General features: G+C 50.0%; 1 protein-coding gene across 3 annotated transcripts in view; it reads left to right on the forward strand.

Annotated features, from left to right (window-relative positions):
* Itpk1 (inositol-tetrakisphosphate 1-kinase) overlaps window positions 1-17,263 on the forward strand; it is a 136,868-nt gene that overhangs the window by 62,689 nt on the left and 56,916 nt on the right. The window contains exon 1 of one of the 3 annotated variants that reach the window (XM_027419166.2): window positions 2,172-2,273. The exons of the other annotated variants lie outside the window; for them this stretch is intronic. The gene's annotated coding sequence lies outside the window, so the exon portion shown is untranslated. Of the gene's footprint in view, window positions 1-2,171; window positions 2,274-17,263 lie in introns of those variants that run through there. 3 annotated transcript variants of the gene reach the window in all.

The raw sequence follows: 17,263 nt of genomic DNA on the forward strand, positions 1-17,263 counted from the left end.
AGAGTGCAGGGAGCATTTAAATGGCCCCCAGAGAGGCAGAGTACAGTGAGCAGGTGAGAACTGGAGGAGGCAGGTATGGGTGGTGTGGGTGCTGGCATTAGGGGAACTCCTAGGCCTTGGTGTCTGTGGTAAATGTGGGATGGCTGGGCAGGCGTGGTGGGCCAGAAGCTGTGTACTCAGGTTAACCTAGAACTCACTTTGTAGGGGAGTATGGCCTGGTGGGCAAAGATCTGTTTGTCTCTCCCGTGTCCTGTCTTACCCTTGTTCCTCAAGAGGGTTGTGGACCCCCAGAACTTGCTTTGACAAGAGAAAAACAAGCCATGCTTATGAAGCCAGTCTGATCCCAGCTGGGCCCTGTGTTTCCTCATACAGGACCTCTAAGTCATCTTCAGTTTCCTGCTCCGTGAAGTGGGCATGAATCCTGTATTGTGTTCTTCCTCAAGGTATTGAAGTTAGATAATAGTTTCTAAAACTAAGACAGTTTAGTCCTGAAGGAAGGTGACATTGGTGGAACTCATGGATATGCCAACATCTGGCCTATGGTCTCTGTGGGAGGAACAGCCCATTCATTCCTACTCTAACCCCTTCCAGATCCTCTCCCTGTGGTGACAGGAGGAGGCAATGTGGTTAGGGTAAAGTTGGTGGAGAACCTTCCTAACATAGTCATGAGCAAAGGACAGGCGTGAGGGAGAGGTAGGTGGGTGCTGGTCTCTGGCACTCAGAACCTTGGCTTCATTGTGTAAGAGAAGCATGGTGACCTGTGACATCTGGGGGTGAGAGAAGCTGGGTGAGGATCAGGGAATTTACTCTCAAACTTGGGGAATATCCTTACGGGCTGAGTTCGGGGTTTGTGTGTGTGTATGGGAGGGGACAGGAAATAACCCAAAACTTTTAGGAAGAATTCTCAGAGAGCCTTATTTTCTGGCCTGCCCTGGCGGGAGCCGCCCTTTTCCCCTGAGACCAGTTTTCAGGTCGCTGCCTGAGCCCGCTCCTTTGTGGAAAGTGCTTTTTCAGACTTAAACTCACCTCACTCTCCTCTCCCCTCTTCACAAGGGCATATGGGTGTAATTTCCTTTTCCTGTGTTATTATGATTGTACAGTTAGAAGCAGCCAAATGTTAAATAGTGGGAATTGGTTCAATAAATGACACTGTATTGACCTTTTGCTGGTAACGCTTTAAAGACACGAAGTAGCATGGGAATGTCCATTATAGCACTGTCTCTAAAAGGGGCATCCAAATTTGTCTCCTCCATCTGAGGAGGGGGGCGTTTAAAAGAGTTGGAAGGATGTGCAGCAGAATGCTGTCAAATATCTCAGAAATCAAGCTGAGATTGTTTGGTACCAGTAAGGGGGTTTTAAAAAGCTCTCTTATGATAACTGTAAGTTAAATTGATAAGGAGAAAGCGCCACTTTTTAAAAAGTGTTATTTCCTTGCAGTGGCATGGGGCTCTGTCAAACAACTCAGGAGAAGTCTGCCCCCATAGGCCAGCAGAGGAAGTGGTACCTGAGTCCTCCTTGGCTTGAGCCCTCAGACCTGCTGGGTTTGAATCTCAACCCTGTGCATTGAGTTTCAGCTTAGCCGTGGGTTCCTTGGGGGAGGGGGACTGGGGATTGGCCAGCCCCACAGGTGATTGCCCAAGTGGACACAGAAGGTATTCTCATTCCTAGAGCTAGGGCCCAAAGCCTTGTTGGCTTTTAGTCTCTGGGGGCCATTTCCTTCCCACTGTGAGAACCAACCTCTGTGGGTCTTGAAATACTTTTAATAATTTTTAGTAAACTTTGAATTTTCATTAGAAGTCAGTGTGAGTTTGGCTCATAGTCATTTCTGAAAGGAAGGCATATGTCTGTTCTCTGTCCTGTCTGTCTTTCATCACTGTTGCCCCCCAGCCCCCACTACACAGGTGGGATCTGATGTCCTTTGTGAAGAAGTGAAGGTTTTTGTTTTTGTTTGTTTGTTCTGTTTATTGAGACAAGGCAGGTGGGGATGGCTTCTTGCAGGATAAAGCAGGTGACTAGGAGGTTTGCTCTGCGCAGGGCCTTCATCTGCAAGTCCCAGTAGTTGGGATCAGTTGGACCCAGAGCAGTAGCCACCCAGGGAGGAAGTAAGGAGCCTTCAGGGCTCTCTTGTCTGGCCCTGGCCCTGCAGATTCTTCTAACAAACATGAGTCATTGACTTAGCAGAAAAGGAGCTGATTTTACCGCCATCGCCAGAGGGGGACTTGCCCAGCACCCTAGCAATTGAAAGGCACTGGAAATCTACCCCATGGCCACAGGTAGGTCTCTTTTGGTCCCTTGTGGCTACTAGTGTCTTTCACTCCTCATCACTCCCTCCCTGCACTGAGGTTTGTTTTTGTTTTTTGTTTTTTGGTTTTTTTTGCAATTCCCCTCCCCAAACTGCTTGCCTCTCTGGGTACTGAGTGGGTGGAAGAGAAGGCAGCTTGATGATGATCCCAGAGTGGCAGCATAGGGCGGTGTTCCTTGGGGAGAGCCCTCAGCTGGTTCAGGGCTGAGTCTGATGAGTCAGGAGCCACATGGGTTTTAGAAAGCTGAGGGTAGGGGAGCACGGGAGGACTGTCACCAGCAATGATAGGTCTCGGGGGCCAGATGGTGCCTGTATCCCTGCCAGCATCTTGGGAAATGTCGCGTTTTGTTTGGGCTGTGTTGGTATGAAAGGAGATGGTATTGGTAGCTCAAGGCATGTTACTCTTTGCCTTCTCCGTGCCTTATCTTGAACTTTGAGAGATGCCTGCAATGCTTCTCATACTGTCTTAGGGAAGCTGTCCTGGTGCCTTGACCATTACAGATTGGTGCAGGTGACCTGGGTCACGAGTGGCTGCTCCCAGCAGTGACTCTATGGTTCTGTCATCGGCTCACACAGCTTTCTCTCTGGTCATGGGTTCCTCTGGGAGGAGCTGGTTCACTCACTTCGGTAGGGTGGACTGGGGAGCATAGCTGCCTATTTCCAGTCTCTGAGGATATTTCTTGGGAAGGAGAACATTTTGAGTTAGGCTCTAGTTCAGCCAGGACAAAGTTGCTACTTATGATCACATGCCCCTGTCCTACCACTTGTAATGTGCAGGTCCACAACCCACATGACCTAAGATGCTGGCCTTCTCATCTGCTGGGAACCATGGGGCTCATAACTGAAGGGGAAGCCCTGACAGAAGGCTGCTGCAGGCTAGCTGAGCCCTGCCTTTGCTTCTCTTGCTGCCAAGTAGGGCTGGTCATTTGCGGTGCTACCAAGCACCAGGTTCCCATTAACTGGGCCCACCCTCAACAGCATCTGATGTGCCTGGAAAACCACTGCTGCCCACTTTCTAGGGTCCACAGTGGCCGTGTAGGATTGTGGTACTCCAAGTCCTTCTTACTGTTTCCCAGGCAACACTGCTTTTTTGACGGTCTATTGACTTCCCATTCCTTCTGGCCCCATATGCGGATCTCCACAGAGTTTGTGCTGTTTGTTTGGGACTTTATGGTGTATGTGTTCAGTCATATCTGCCTTCTGAGTGGACTTGACCCCAGCTTGTCGGTACCCTAGGGCGGTTGATGGCCCATATATGCTTTTATCTCATTGCCCTAATGGCACACCATGTCATCCCCACCCACCCCCCACCATCCCTACCACCATTATCCTGGTGCTGGCTACTCTGTGTGAATGAGAAACTGACACAATGTGACCAAAGTCTCCCAAGTCAGAGCCTGCTGAGATAAGAGCGGAGCTTAGACAGTCTCGGTTTGTCTCAGAGTGGGTAGAGGCCAGAGAAGAGCAGCCCACTCACTGTCTTAGATACACTAGAGCCTGGTGGAAAGAGAGAACAGCTGCAGAGAAGCCACAGAACTGACCTGAAGCCTGACAAGTGGCCAGGGGTCAGTGCTTCTGGTCCAGGGGAAGCCAGCTAGGCTGAGGTGACAAAGTGACTGGAGGCCCAGGACGTTGGGGTGGAGAGGACCCTGGACCCAACAGTACAAACCCCTGAGCTTTGGTGTTGTCCACTGCCCATTGTGTTGGGCAATGTCAGCTGTCCCTACCGCTACTCACTGCTGTGATTCCCATCTTGCTTCTCTTTGGCCCTTCTTGGTGGGTTTTGACAAGTCTACACAGCCAGCACAGACATTTCTTGAGCCTCCATCTCTTGCATGACAGGAAAAGTCCCAAGGCATCCAGGCAACAGACCCTGTCCTGTCCTCAGGGGAAAGCACAGTGCTCCAGATGGCCAGCCGTGAGGGACCCTGCTTCAGGTTCCATCCTTGGGGAGGGCTCTCGAAAGCTTACCAGTGAATGAGAAGGTAGAGGAGGTGGGAAATGGATGAAGGAGCTGGGGTCACCTTCTGAGGAGGCTGCAGGGTTCTTAGAGGGAAGGAACATTTTTGGGAAGGAGAATTTCTGAGTCTGAATTGAGAAACTTGGGAGCCCATCTGCATCCCGGTGAATGTGATGGCTTTGCCCTTGATGGCGTGGACTTTCCACAGTCAGCTTGCTTCTGCAGGCCCTAGAGGGTGGTTGCCATAGAAACTCCTAGTCTCTGCGGGTGGCGGCTTGTGGCTGAAGCCACCTCCCAGTTCATTCCAGTGTGATGGGGGAAGGATTCTGAGAGGGACCATGAGGCTGGGGATTAGGAAACTGGAAAACACTGGTCTACTTTTGAGCTTCGCATTTGGATCAGGACTTACGATCCCAGCGTCAGAGCCCACCCCTCTTCAATTTCTGATGGTGGAGAAAGACCATGAGCCAGACCATATCCCCACCCCTTGACTGGAACAAGTCCTGAGCTCCTCCACACTGTCCCCAACCCATGTTCTGGTTGTGCAGGTGCTGTCTCTGCTGTCCCTTTCTGTTTCTTCCCCTCCGTGTTCTTGCTGCCTCTTCCCCAGGTCCTACAGTCATTCTCTGCTCCTCAGGGCATCTCACCTGGTGGTTCTCACACAGCATCCTCCTTCACTCCCAGCTGGACACCCCTGCTGGGGCCCTCTAGCTTCTGTGACAGTCCTGCTCTGGGCCTCCATCCCCTGGCAGCCACTGCGTACTCACTACAGCAGTTTTCTCTGGCCACTGTTGGGAAGCCACCCCAGGAAGAGAGCAGTTTTTTCTCTTTGTAACGAGTGAAACCCATGGGTCCTGTGGCATGTTCCCCCAGTCCCATGAGGCACAGCTCTGCAATTGCAGTTAGTTTAGCTCATTATCCATCCGAGAAAACCCCTCCACCCTGTCCCTGCCTGCCCTCGGCTTAGTGAGATCAACCATGGCCCTACACTTGATTGATTCTATGATTGCCATGATGACAAATGACACATAGTCATAGGCCTCTGAGAGCACACTGGGGCCCTGCATGTTGAGTATGTGGATGTCATTTGTAGAGACCTGGAGAACCTCAAGCCTAACCTGTCATGACGATCCAGGGTACAAGCACATCTGTTGTCATCATCCCTGGGTCAAAGCCTTCTTAGTGGCTCACACTGATGCACAGTGAGATAGAACCCTTCAGACCCTTTGCCAAAGGCCCCAAGTCCACTCCGAGGGGAGGGACTGGCTTCCTAGGATACAAAATTGTTACCAGTGTTTGTCACCCACTGCCTTGAGCCTTCCAGGTAGTATCTCATGGCTGTAGAGTGCATCACAGTCCGAAAACACCCTCCTCCCCATGAATGTGATTTGCCAAGGTCACAGCTAGAGCCAGGGTGACACAAGTTATCTAGGGTGAGGCTCTCACAGCACTGTGTGTGTGTGTGTGTGTCTGTGTGTGTATGTCAGTGTATGTGTATGTGTTGTATGTGTGTCTGTGTGTGTCTGCGTGTATGTTCCACAGGGATCCTCACCTCCTCAAGAGGCAGAGAGACAGAGGATTTAGTTGGGTCCCAACATTTCATTGCCTTCTGCTTCATTCTCTGCAATTCTCCCAGGTGACAGAGGTGTGTTTCAGCGTTGTCTGTCTCCGGTGTACCAGCCTGCTAGAGACCTTTAATACTGCTTAATATGATGCAAAATACCCAGTTGGAAATGGCCTCAAGGGACTCTTGCTGTCTTTGGACGGGGAGAAATGAATATAGAAAGAATACCACTCAGAGCTTTGGAAGGAATCTGCGTAGGCTTTGTGGGACTTAGACTCTGAAGTTTCTGCTTCTTATTGTTAAAGAGGGTACAAGGAGATTATTTTGGGCTTAGAGAATTCTCGTCCACTTGTGGCGGGGGCCGCCGGTTGCCATTCTGGGAGGAACATGGAGATAAAGGAAGCATTGAAACGCTGAGATGTCTTCCCTTGTCAGCCTAGAAAAACATCCTGGGCCTGAAGCCAGGGCAGAGCGGAGGGAGGTTTGGAGCATGAAGTGGGGATCTAGGTGGGGGCAGGCAGCTGTTGTCATACTAAATCCCCAGACCCAGAACCTGGTCTGGAGCCTCATTTTTGAGCTTAGACCTCAGGCCACCAACAGGGACAGTGGTAGCCCAGGTTCATACAGAGACCCCTGCCCACTGCTACCTTCACAGCATTGTGGTCTTGAGGTTCTTACCCAAGCCCCCACATGCCGTGGAGTCATAAAGGTGGTAGCTGTAAGCATCGTGTGTTTGTGTATTACATGAGGCACAGCATTCACGCAGCTCATGTATTGGTTCGTGAAGCTTCCAGAGTCATCTCTTAAAACAGGGATTGCCCAACACCCTGCTGAGCCACCAACATCTTCCCACCGTCCTTGGAATACTAACTTGGAAATACTTATTTATTTAAAATATTTCGTTAGGGCTGGAGAGTTGGCTCAGTGGTTAAGAGCACTTGTTGTTCTTGCAAAAGACTGGAGTTCAGTTCCAGCACCCACAGGGATGCCCATTACTTCCTCGGGTACCAGGCACACATGTGGGTCAGAGACATACATGCAGGCAAAAACACTCATACTCAGGTGCGTTCGTGCGTGCGTGCGTGCACGTGTTCCCATACACGTGGAAGTCAAAGGACGACTTTCGGGAGTTGGCTCTCTCCTTTTGCCAGGTGGATCCTGAAGGTCAAAATCAGGTCACCAGGCTCCTGTAGGAAACACTGAGTCATCTTGCTGGCCTACTTTTTATTTTTTGAGACAGGGTCTCATTATATTGCCCTAGCTGGGTCTGAACTCAAGGAAGTGCTCCTGCCTTCGCCTCCCTAGTGTTAGGCTAACAGATACCGTCACTTTTGGCTAGCCGACTTGTAATCATATCCTCTTGGGTCTGAGCTCACGTCTGTACTGCCCTTCTTACCCCCTCATCTCCTCATCCTCGCACCCACACTGCTCACCATGCTGTCCCCAAGACGCCCAGATGCTTCTGTCTCACCTGGGTCCTTCTCTTCAGGTCTCACTCAGATGCTGCCTCCTTGGGGGGCCAGGGGCTGTATCTGCTTGGTGGTGAAACTGTTACCAAGTGCCACAGTCTTTCAGAATGGTTTAAGCAACAGAAATTGATGTCCCGACGCTTAGGAGGCGATGTGCTGGGCAAGGCGCGGGCAGAGCTTTCTTCTGAACTGCAAGGGGTGTCTGTGTCAGGTGCTTTCCGGAGCCTCTGGAGCTCTGGTGGATGTTTGGCCTTCCTTGGTTGCAGATGTGCCGCCATGATCTCTGCCTCGGTTGTCAACTTGTGTTCTCCCGGGGTGCAGATACCCAATGTGCCCTTCTGACAAGGACAGCAGTTCTTTTGAAATGAGGGTCCACCCCACTCGAATATGATGTCATCTTAATTATATATGCAGTGACTTTCAGAAAAGGCCACCTTCTGGGGTAATGGAGGTTAGAACTTGAACGCACTGTTGCTGTGCAGCCAGTTCCACTTGGATCAGGCCTTGTATGGCGAGTGTCTGCTCTCCCTACCAAGCACGCTGACTCTCTGACTCCTGATGGCCCTGACTTGACCATATTTCTCTGTTTGCTGACACCCTCCCTGTTGTGCTGTCAGGCTTGAGCAATGCCAGCACAAAGCATCGTCCAGGAGTGGCACTAGGGTTCAGGAAAAGCAGAACAGAACAAAGAGCCATCTCTTTTGTGCTTGATCTGTGAAGGAGCAGTGCGTTTCTTTTATAAACTCGTTAGAAAAAGGGCTGAAGTCAAGAGGACTGGTGTTAAAGCTTGGTGTTTTTAGCAGTCGCCAGGTGGGTAGATGCCACCCTTCCAGCTTATTCTCATGCACATTCTCCAGTCTGCTGAGAACAAACTGTCCTTTTGCATAGGGTGTCCCCTTAACCTTAGTCCCAGCACCTCCTAGAGAGCTAGGATCAGTGTGGTTTGCATGAGGCTGCTAAGGACAACAGGTGGGCAATTGAATGGAAGGATTGCAGTTTGCCTCTGAGAGGGTTGTTGGGGTCTGGGTCATCTGTCCTGGTCCCACAGTAGAAAATGCAGGGAAGGTGGCCGTCTTGTATGGCCTGTTTATCCCACCCATTCCAAGTTTATCTGTCTAGGAGCTCAGAAATGCATGCCTCACCACGGCCCATGTGTTACTTTGTGACAGTCAGATATGGTGAGGGAGCTGCCTCAAGGGCCTGTTGGGTGCTTCCTCTGTTGCCCTTCCTTTCCTGTATGTGCGTGGGACTGTCCAGTCTTCCAGATAGATGCCGAGAGGAGGGTTCCCAAATATTCATGGCTTGTTTGGAGTGACAAGACTTAGACCAGCGAGCTGCACTGATGGTGGCTTCCTCTGCCTCTTCTGTTGTGTCTTTGGGAGCCATGGTTCCTTTGGTTTTCAGGATCATGGCTGCTGGTGTGGCAGTGAATGAAGCTGTAGGAAGTCTCTAGGCCTCTTGAACACCCTGTGGTCCTCTCTCCTTCCTAAGGACTGTTGTGGGGCTGGAACCAGGTGACTCCAGTGCCCTTGCTTGCTCTGTAGCACAGAAAGTCTTGGGATTTTCTTCCTCTGCTAGGTCAGTGTCTACAACTTACTCCTGAGTCACTTGGACTGGCAGATTTTGTTAACTGGATACTTCTCTGGGAGGACCCACAGACAAGTGGGAACCCCCCCCCCAGCGCAGCATGGAGGTCCAGATCTGGGAGTGTTATGGAGAGAATATAGGCAGAAGGTCAGAAGGTATGGCTGCAAGGAAGACAGGGTTTGAGGGTTTGTGGCCAGAAAACATTTAAGCCTGTTTCTTCCAGGCAGTGACATTTTATGGCTAACCTAATCCCTCTCAGGCTTCCTTTTTTTTCAGTGCAAGATAGGGAGTGGTTGTGTAAGTGCCCAGTACCTGTTCTGTGGAGGGGTAGGTGGCATGATGAACGAATCGGTGGGCTGATTGATGTTGCAAGTCTCCCCTGTCCCTAGGTACTCATTCAGCACATGTTTGCTGCCCTGGTACAAGCAGACAATGCCAGACAGGCGGGAGGAACAGGACACAGTCCTGACCTTGGAGAGGTCTCAGAGACGGTCCAAGAAGTCTTTTTACAGTTCACAGTGGGCATGATTGGCCAAGCTAGACTATATCGGTCGCTCTGAAATAGGAGGCTGAGGGTTTCTGGGGGCTGGCATCATGCCCAGGCCCCTGAATCTGACACTTTCTGTTTGTGGTTGGAAGTGGTGGCTCCCCCAAGAACTGAGACTAATGAAGTGTTAGAGGACTCCAGAGCAGAGGAGCTCCAGGACACTCGCTGGCATCTTCTGCGGGGGATGGGGGTGGGGGGGCTCCTGAGAGCCTGCTCTGCTCTGGCTGTTGCTGAAGCTGCTCCAACATTGCCTTGTCCAATGAGGAATGGAGGAGCAGATGCCAGGGCTCCATCAGACAGATGAGGAAACAGGCTTAGATGGGCTGAAGGTCACTGCCTACAGCTGCCTGCCTTCCTTCATCAGTCCCAGTACCGGTCACCAGGATCCAAATGCCACCACTGTCATGGGATCCCAGTGAGAGATGCCCCCCTGCCCCCACATCTCATAATGCAGTGCTTACAGGTTGGCCTGGCATACTGAAAGTGCTCAATGGATATTAGCTACTGGCTGGATTTGAACCTATGCCTTTTTTTCTTCTACTCCCACTTCTACTCTACTCTGTACTGATAACTGAAAGTCAAACAAGGAAGATACTGCACTGGCTTGAAACTCCCAAGTAGCATAGTGTATTGTGAGAAGATTGATCTCACCTGGTCTCATAGAGACCCCTGTTGTCCCCCCAGAGGAGATGATCACTACTTATATCAGTCCCTTGGGGTACACTGAGATGCTATGGGCACAGGCAGGTAGATGTCTGTAGCCTCTCTCTGCTCATACACTCCATAGCATACTACACTGGGTCACTTCCTATGGCAGCTTGATATCCCACCACAACCCTTCTTGGTGGATATGATTTGTTCATTTTGGGTGATTATAAATAATGTCCTGCGTGTTGGCTTGCTAGCAGGATGGAGATACCCCAAGTCCCAGTGGTGTGCATGCTTTGGGATGCTTCCATGGGGTGGGGGGTTTAGTGGGATCCTGTGCTTCCTGATGAGGGCTCGGGAAATAGCATTTTGCTGGAGAGTTCAGTTCCTTCTACTAGATTTTCAGAAATCTAGAGCTGTAAAGACTGAGACCCCTGTGGCTGAGATGCCCAGGCAGACACTCTCTTGCAAGTAGGCCAGAACTACTCGGACATAATCTTGGGCTACATTGCGGCTGCTGGTCACTTCCAGGAAAAGTATCTAGCTAACAGCCTTCTGAGGAAATTAGAGGGGCTTTGAAACTACGCCTCAGAGCCGGGCGGTGGTGGTGCACACTTTTAATCCTAGCACTTGGGAGGCAGAGGCAGGCGGATCTTTGTGAGTTTGAGACCAGCCTGGTCTACTAGGGTGAGTTCCAGAACAGCCTCCAAAGCTACTGGGGGACGGGGGGACAGGGGATGGGGGGAGGGGACCAAAAACAAAACAAAAAAACTGTGCCTTGGAGCACAAGGACAGAACCAGAGTGTGGCCACCCCCCTTGCTTACTGACTGCCCAGTCTCAGTTTATTGTTTGACCTTCTGGAATCTTCTTCGTCTCACATGTAAATGATCACCAGACCTCAGCTGCTCCAGACTAGGAGTTTAGGGGAAATAATGATATGTGTGATTTGCTCAGTTCAGCACCTGGTATGGGGCTTAGGCTCCCGTGGTTCTGGGGAAGGGATTGCTTGGATCATCCTGGCGGACAGCCAACAAGAATTAAATAGAAGCTAGAGAAAATCTAGCCTCATGTGATCTCAGCTGAAATCCCTGCTGCTGACATCTGCGCAGTGGGCTGGCCCTGCTGGGCGGGATTGCCTCATGTCTGGGTGTACCCTATGGAAAGGTGTTTCCTTGTCTTTGCTTTGCAGGCGAGGAAGCCAGTCTGAGGGTGAAGGATGCATTCTCCCTAGGCCTAGGCCTGTCCATCCAGACACTTAGCCCTCTCTGATCTTTTGGTCCCTCTGCTTGGGAGGGACCACTTCATGCCTGGGGTGATGTTGCTGGCGTTTTCTTGTTCTGTCTGTCCCACAGCCTCTTCAACCACAAATGAACACACAGATGCTATGTTAAGTTATTAAACTGTTGGCTGGTGGCTAGGGCTTCTTATTGGCTAGCTCTGTCTTATTTATTAGCCCATTCCTATTAATCTATGTATTTCCACGTGGTCTTGGCTTACCGAAATATGATCTGGACTTGCTACTCCTTTGTGGTCTACATGGATTCCTCTCCAGCTGCACCTCTCTACCTACCTTTTCCAGAATTCCCCACGTCTCTTAGTCCCGCCTATCTTCCTTTCTCTACTGGCCAAACAGTGTTTTATTCATCAACCAATAAGAGAAAATTTTATACAGGACACCCCCCCCATCATCTCCTCTTTTCTGTCTAAATAAAAAGAAGGGTTTTAACTTTAACATAGTAAAGTTATATATAATAAAACTGTTATCAAGTAAGAACTACAGTTAACAATATTTAGCCCATTAACATTTGGCAAAATTTAAAGAAAATATCTATCGTCTTAGGGTGGCTCAGGAGGAAGATAGTTCTTAGGGAGCTGAGGTAAGAGGACCCCGGGAGTCTCTTTCTCCAGTCCCCATTTCCCAGCACGCAGTGAGAGGACAGACAGACTTTGGGGTGTAACCTGTGACTCCCCTGCATTCGGTACGGTCTTGTCTATCTTTTTTGCCAGCTTGTATGTGAAGTCTGTCTTTCCTCAGGACCATAAGAGACTGCCTGGTGACAGAGGGAGGGTTTTTAGTTCCCATCATGTTGTCTTGAGCCCTTGGGCACCACTGCGTATAGTAACAACATCAATGGACAGTCCACTTGGCCAAAGTGGCTGCCATCGAGGGACTTGTGGGCAGGTGGAGGGGACCCCCGGGACTTCCCTGGGTGCTGGAGAACAGCTAGATTCATGTGTGGCTTGTTCAAGGTTTCCACCTAATAATTCTAAAAGATCAGGAAGTAGTCTTCCCTTGCAGAATAAATCTCTGTTGCTGTATTCTATGTAGATTCAGAACTATAAAACTATAGCTTTAAAAGCCCATCCAAACCCCACTGGGGCCCATTTGGTAGTATTTAACATGTCCTTTGTATCAGTAAGTGCAGAAATGGAGTAGGGAAACCTCCTGCCATATCAGTCAAGTGGATGTGAGGTCCTGGGTTGTCAGGTGACCTGAGGTCCTGAAACAGTGACACACACACACACACACACACACACACACACACACACACACACACACACACACACGCCACACACACACACACACACACCGCCACACACACACACACACACACACACTCCTTTCACTTGCCACAGGGCCATCAGGAAAGAGAGAGCAAATATCTTCCCACATGGGGGACACGGACCACTTACTCAAACCAGGGGTGCTGTGCTGTCCTGTGTCCTAGAAAGCACAGCTTTGCCTTCCTCCTCCCAGGTCACCCTTCCTATTTCCTTGGTTTTCCGAAGCTAAGGTCTCCTCTGGGATGTCTTTGCTGCCATCATAATGGCTTCTGAATATCTCCTCTCTCTCTCTCTCTCTCTCTCTCTCTCTCTCTCTCTCTCTCTCTCTCTCTCTCTCTCTCTCTCTGTGTGTGTGTGTGTGTGTGTGTGTGTGTGTGTATGTTTGTGTCTTTGTGCATGTGAAAGGCAGAGGTAGACATCAGCTATCCTTGATAACGCCCCACCTTATTTTTGAGATCGGATCGCACTGAACCTGGAGTTTGTCCATTCAGCTAAGCTGACTGGCGGGGATCTACCTGTCGACCTAACTCCTACCTGTAGCCCTTGGGTTACACATGTGTGCTGTTGTAATCGCCTCTTACACAGGGTCTGGGGATTTGAACTCAGGTTGGCATACCGATGTAGCAGGCACTTTTTAGACCGAGCCGTCTTCCCCTGCTGCTCAATGCTATTTTCCCCTCCCTCCCCCTTCAGATTTGAGTGTGTTAAAGTCTGTAATGTTATCGGAGCATTCAGGATCAGAGTCTGGACTCTAGTTTCCCAGCAAGCTGGGTTTGCCCACCCATCTACCGATGAGACAGAGGAGCAATAGTGAAAAGTTGAGGAAGATTTATTCTTTGTGGCCACAAGGGGAAGAGGAAGAAAGAGCTCCAGTGACCATTCCTGCCCCCCTCCAGAGTCTTATCTCCAGGGTGGAAGTTTGTATCAGGTTAAGAAGTTTGTATAGCTGAGCAGTCTTGGCCAAGGTGTGTGGTTCCAGCCATTCCAGCCATCATTGTCTTGGCCACAGTGTCTCTTACAAGCTGGCCTGACAAGTTGTTGGTTAGAACGGTATGGAATCTCTTCACAAAAGACAAGTTCTTCCTCTGGCTGGCACTCAGTAAGTACAAACCATATAAAATTCTTGCTTGGAGAGAGGTAGGTTCAAAGTTCACCTATAGCTGTTGGTAATTGATAGCTGTCAGGAGAAGTGTGTGGCCTGTGGTTGGCTGGCCATGCTTCAGTGGAAGGTCACATGTCCAAGAGCTGTACTTGGTGGGTTAAAAACCAGAAAGGATATAAAGTTGGGTGGGTAGGGATTGGGGATGGATCTGGGACGAGTGTCTGGTTGTGTGACTATGATCAAAATACATTGTATAAAATTCTCAAACCAATAAAAATGAGAAAAAAGAGTTATATTCCATTTTAAAAAAGATAACCTGTGTGTGTCATACTGTATGATAATGTAACTGCCCTGTCAGAAATGAAGACGTTCAATGCAATTCTTTTGTTGTTGTTGTTAATTAATTAATTAATTAATTAATTATAATTTTGTGACATTGGTGTTTGTCTGTGTGAGGGTGCTGGGCACCTGGAACTGGAGTTTTAGATAGTATGAGATGCCATGTGGGTGCTGGGAATTGAACCCAGGTCCTCTGGAAGAGCAACCAGTGCTCTTAATCACTTAGCCATCTCTCTAGCCCCTCAGTACCATTCTTAAGGAGCCATGCTGCTGGATGGCTCTGTATCTCTCAGAGTGTTGCTTGGAGATGTTAGGGTCAGAGCATGGACTCTAGCAGGCCTAACAAGCTAGACTTCACTGATTACCTGCAGTAGCCGTATAGTTCCCCAAATGTTAGTGCCAGGAGGTGCTGTGATTGTCTGGCTCATTAGTTGTCTTAGCCCGCCTTTGGGGTAAAATGTTGTCTACTCTTCTGCTTTAATTGAATTGCCGTTGCTTCCCATTGCTTGGGAACAGTCACTGGGGAACTGTGTCAGGGAATACAGGAACCAGCCTGCCTATTTGATCTGGTGCAGAGGCCATTGGGATGACCAATATCTCACTTGGCTTAGTTTACAGGTTTGGGTGGCCAGACTCAAGCTCCTAACTGAGGGACATGTGACACTCCTCTGGGTGCTTTTTCAGGAAGTGCTCATGTCCTCCCTCAGGCTGCTTTTGGAATCAAATCTGCAGAGAGACCCTACTGCCTTTGGGATCTATCCATGAAAGGCCCAGGTTGAGAGACCCACTTCTGTCTGCTAGACTGCAACCTCAGAGTTGGCTCTTCTGCCAGATCCCATGGCCCTTTATCTGGGCCATTTGTCCCACTCAGCCTTGACTTAAGACAAAACTTTTCATGTGGTGGATCCCATTTGAAGTCACATCTGAAAACAAACCACTCTTGGACTGCATGCAGGGAGGAGAGGTGGAAGAAACCCCAGGCAGCTAGCACGCCCTTTGGTGTGGACAGAAGCCTGGTGTCAGTAGTAGAGAACCCTGGGTTTCCATAATGTGAAACTATGCCCTTGTGCATGCCACTGAACCTCTATGTGACTCATTGTCTTCATCTGCACCCCATGTGCTCAGTGCTTGTTAGGAATGCAGTGTGTTGGCTTCCCATCAGCACCTCGTGGGTGACTGTTGTCATTAACAACCACAGAGAGCTCAGGTGTGGCAGCATACTCTTTAAGGATGTTAATGTGAGCCAGTGCTCGGACCCTGGCTCTGCAGAATTGAAGTTCTGACCCGTGCTGAGTTCTTATGACATGCTCCTACCAGAGGGTTGGGGGTTTTATATTGGTCATAATACAAACAGTAAGGAGAGGGAGATACAGCATTTACCTTTACTGAGGGATGCCATACCCATCGGCAAAGTACCGTTAGCGTGACTGTGCTGCCTCAGTGTTCCTCTGAGGGGAATTTGGATCTCTGCCTATAATGATCAGGGTCTAACCATGTATGCAGCAGCTGTGTGTGCTGCAGGACAGTGAGGTTTCTTTAGGTAGCTGAAGTTCTGAGAAGGTGGAGCCGTGAAGGCCAGTCCTTGTACCTGTCTTTGTCCCACACCAGCGTTTGAACTTTGAAATTAGCAACACCCTACCATCTAGGAAGCCATAGATTTTGCTTAGCGGCCTTGTGTCTCCATGATCAGGTGCTGGGGACATGTTTTGTAGTAAAGAACACCCCCCCCCAGCCAGGGGCCCAAATTCATGAGCAATCCATGGGGATAGGGGTGAGTTGCCCTGGGGAAGCATGGGAAGTCAGTGGGTGGTCCTGTGGGTATGGGTGAGATGAGGGACCTATGAATTCTTCCTGTTTGTTGCAAGATGAATTGAGAACCACTGCCTTGGGCAGCGTGTGGAAGAGTTAACAGCATTCTCATTTTGTGAATGGGGAAACTGAAGCTATAGTTTAGATGATCGTGGGGTTAGGTGGGTTTCCCGGCCTTGCTCATATCTCTGGCTGGTTCCCTGTGCTAGTACCTGGGAAGGAGGCATAGTGTCAGGACCTAGCTTGGTTACCAGGTAGGGTATGATTATGTTAATTGTTACTGTTTTGGAAGTCAAAGGTGACTGGAGGGCCACTGGGGTTTGCCAACTTGGTCCCAGCCCTGCCACCCCCCTTCACTGCCCTTGTCAACGAGGGAAACAGTGGTCCTTTGTCCTCTCTGAATTCAGAACCCTGTGTGCTGCATGGAACCATGTCCAGTGCTGGCCTTGCAGGACAGCAAGACTTGGAAGGGGAGCACCCATAGTCAGGCCTTTCATTGAGACGCCCTTAACACTCATGGAGAGGGACAGATCACACCCCTTCCGAGGGGAAAGCAGGAAGTCTCTGGGAATGTTCTGGGAGCCAAGCGGTCAGACAAACAGAATGGTGAACACACATTGAGTTCTTTATCCCTGAGTCCTGCTCTCACCCTGACTTAGGAGACATTGCTGTGCTATTTTCTGAAGCGTCCCCTCTGTGCAGTCACTCCCTTGAAGGCCCCTCCTCTATGATGTGCTCTTTCCTTTGCATCATCCCCTCTGCAGTGTTCTGGTTTCAGAGCCCTTCACTCCCACAATGCACTGTCCAGGCCTCTAAGGAGACCCACTTCTGTGAGGTTCTTTCAGGGCAGCATCCCTTGAGAATGCTGGTGGCTTCTTTGGCCACTTGAGGAGAAGCAGAAAGGCCCATATACAACTCAGAGGTGCTCCTGCAAGGCCAGCTATGGTGGCACATGCTTGTTACCCCCAACACTCAGAAGGTAGAATCAGGAGGATGGCTGCAAGTTCAAGGCCTGCTTGAATTACAAAACAAGGAAAGATAGCTCAGTGTGATGGCTTTGGAGGCAGCAGCAGGCAGATCTCTGTGAGTTCAAGGCCACCCTGGTCTACATAGAGAACTCCTGGACAGCCAGGGCTACAGAGAGAAACCCTGTGGAAGGGGAGAGGGGGATGCCATGGCAGGAGGTGGTGACCATGCTGCAGAGTGGAACCACACCAAGCCTGATGCGTGTCCCAAATTGCTGTTCTTGTGAAAAGGCTTTACTGGCATAAAATTGCTTGGAAAATATACAAAGGAAGGTGGCTGGCTTCCAGACTCAACTGTTTACCTTTTGCAGAGCAGCCAGGAACACAGGGAGCTTATTTTCCAAA

This window comes from Cricetulus griseus, chromosome 5 (genome assembly GCF_003668045.3).
Source record: "Cricetulus griseus strain 17A/GY chromosome 5, alternate assembly CriGri-PICRH-1.0, whole genome shotgun sequence".
In the NCBI taxonomy this organism is placed as follows: Eukaryota; Metazoa; Chordata; class Mammalia; order Rodentia; family Cricetidae; genus Cricetulus; species Cricetulus griseus.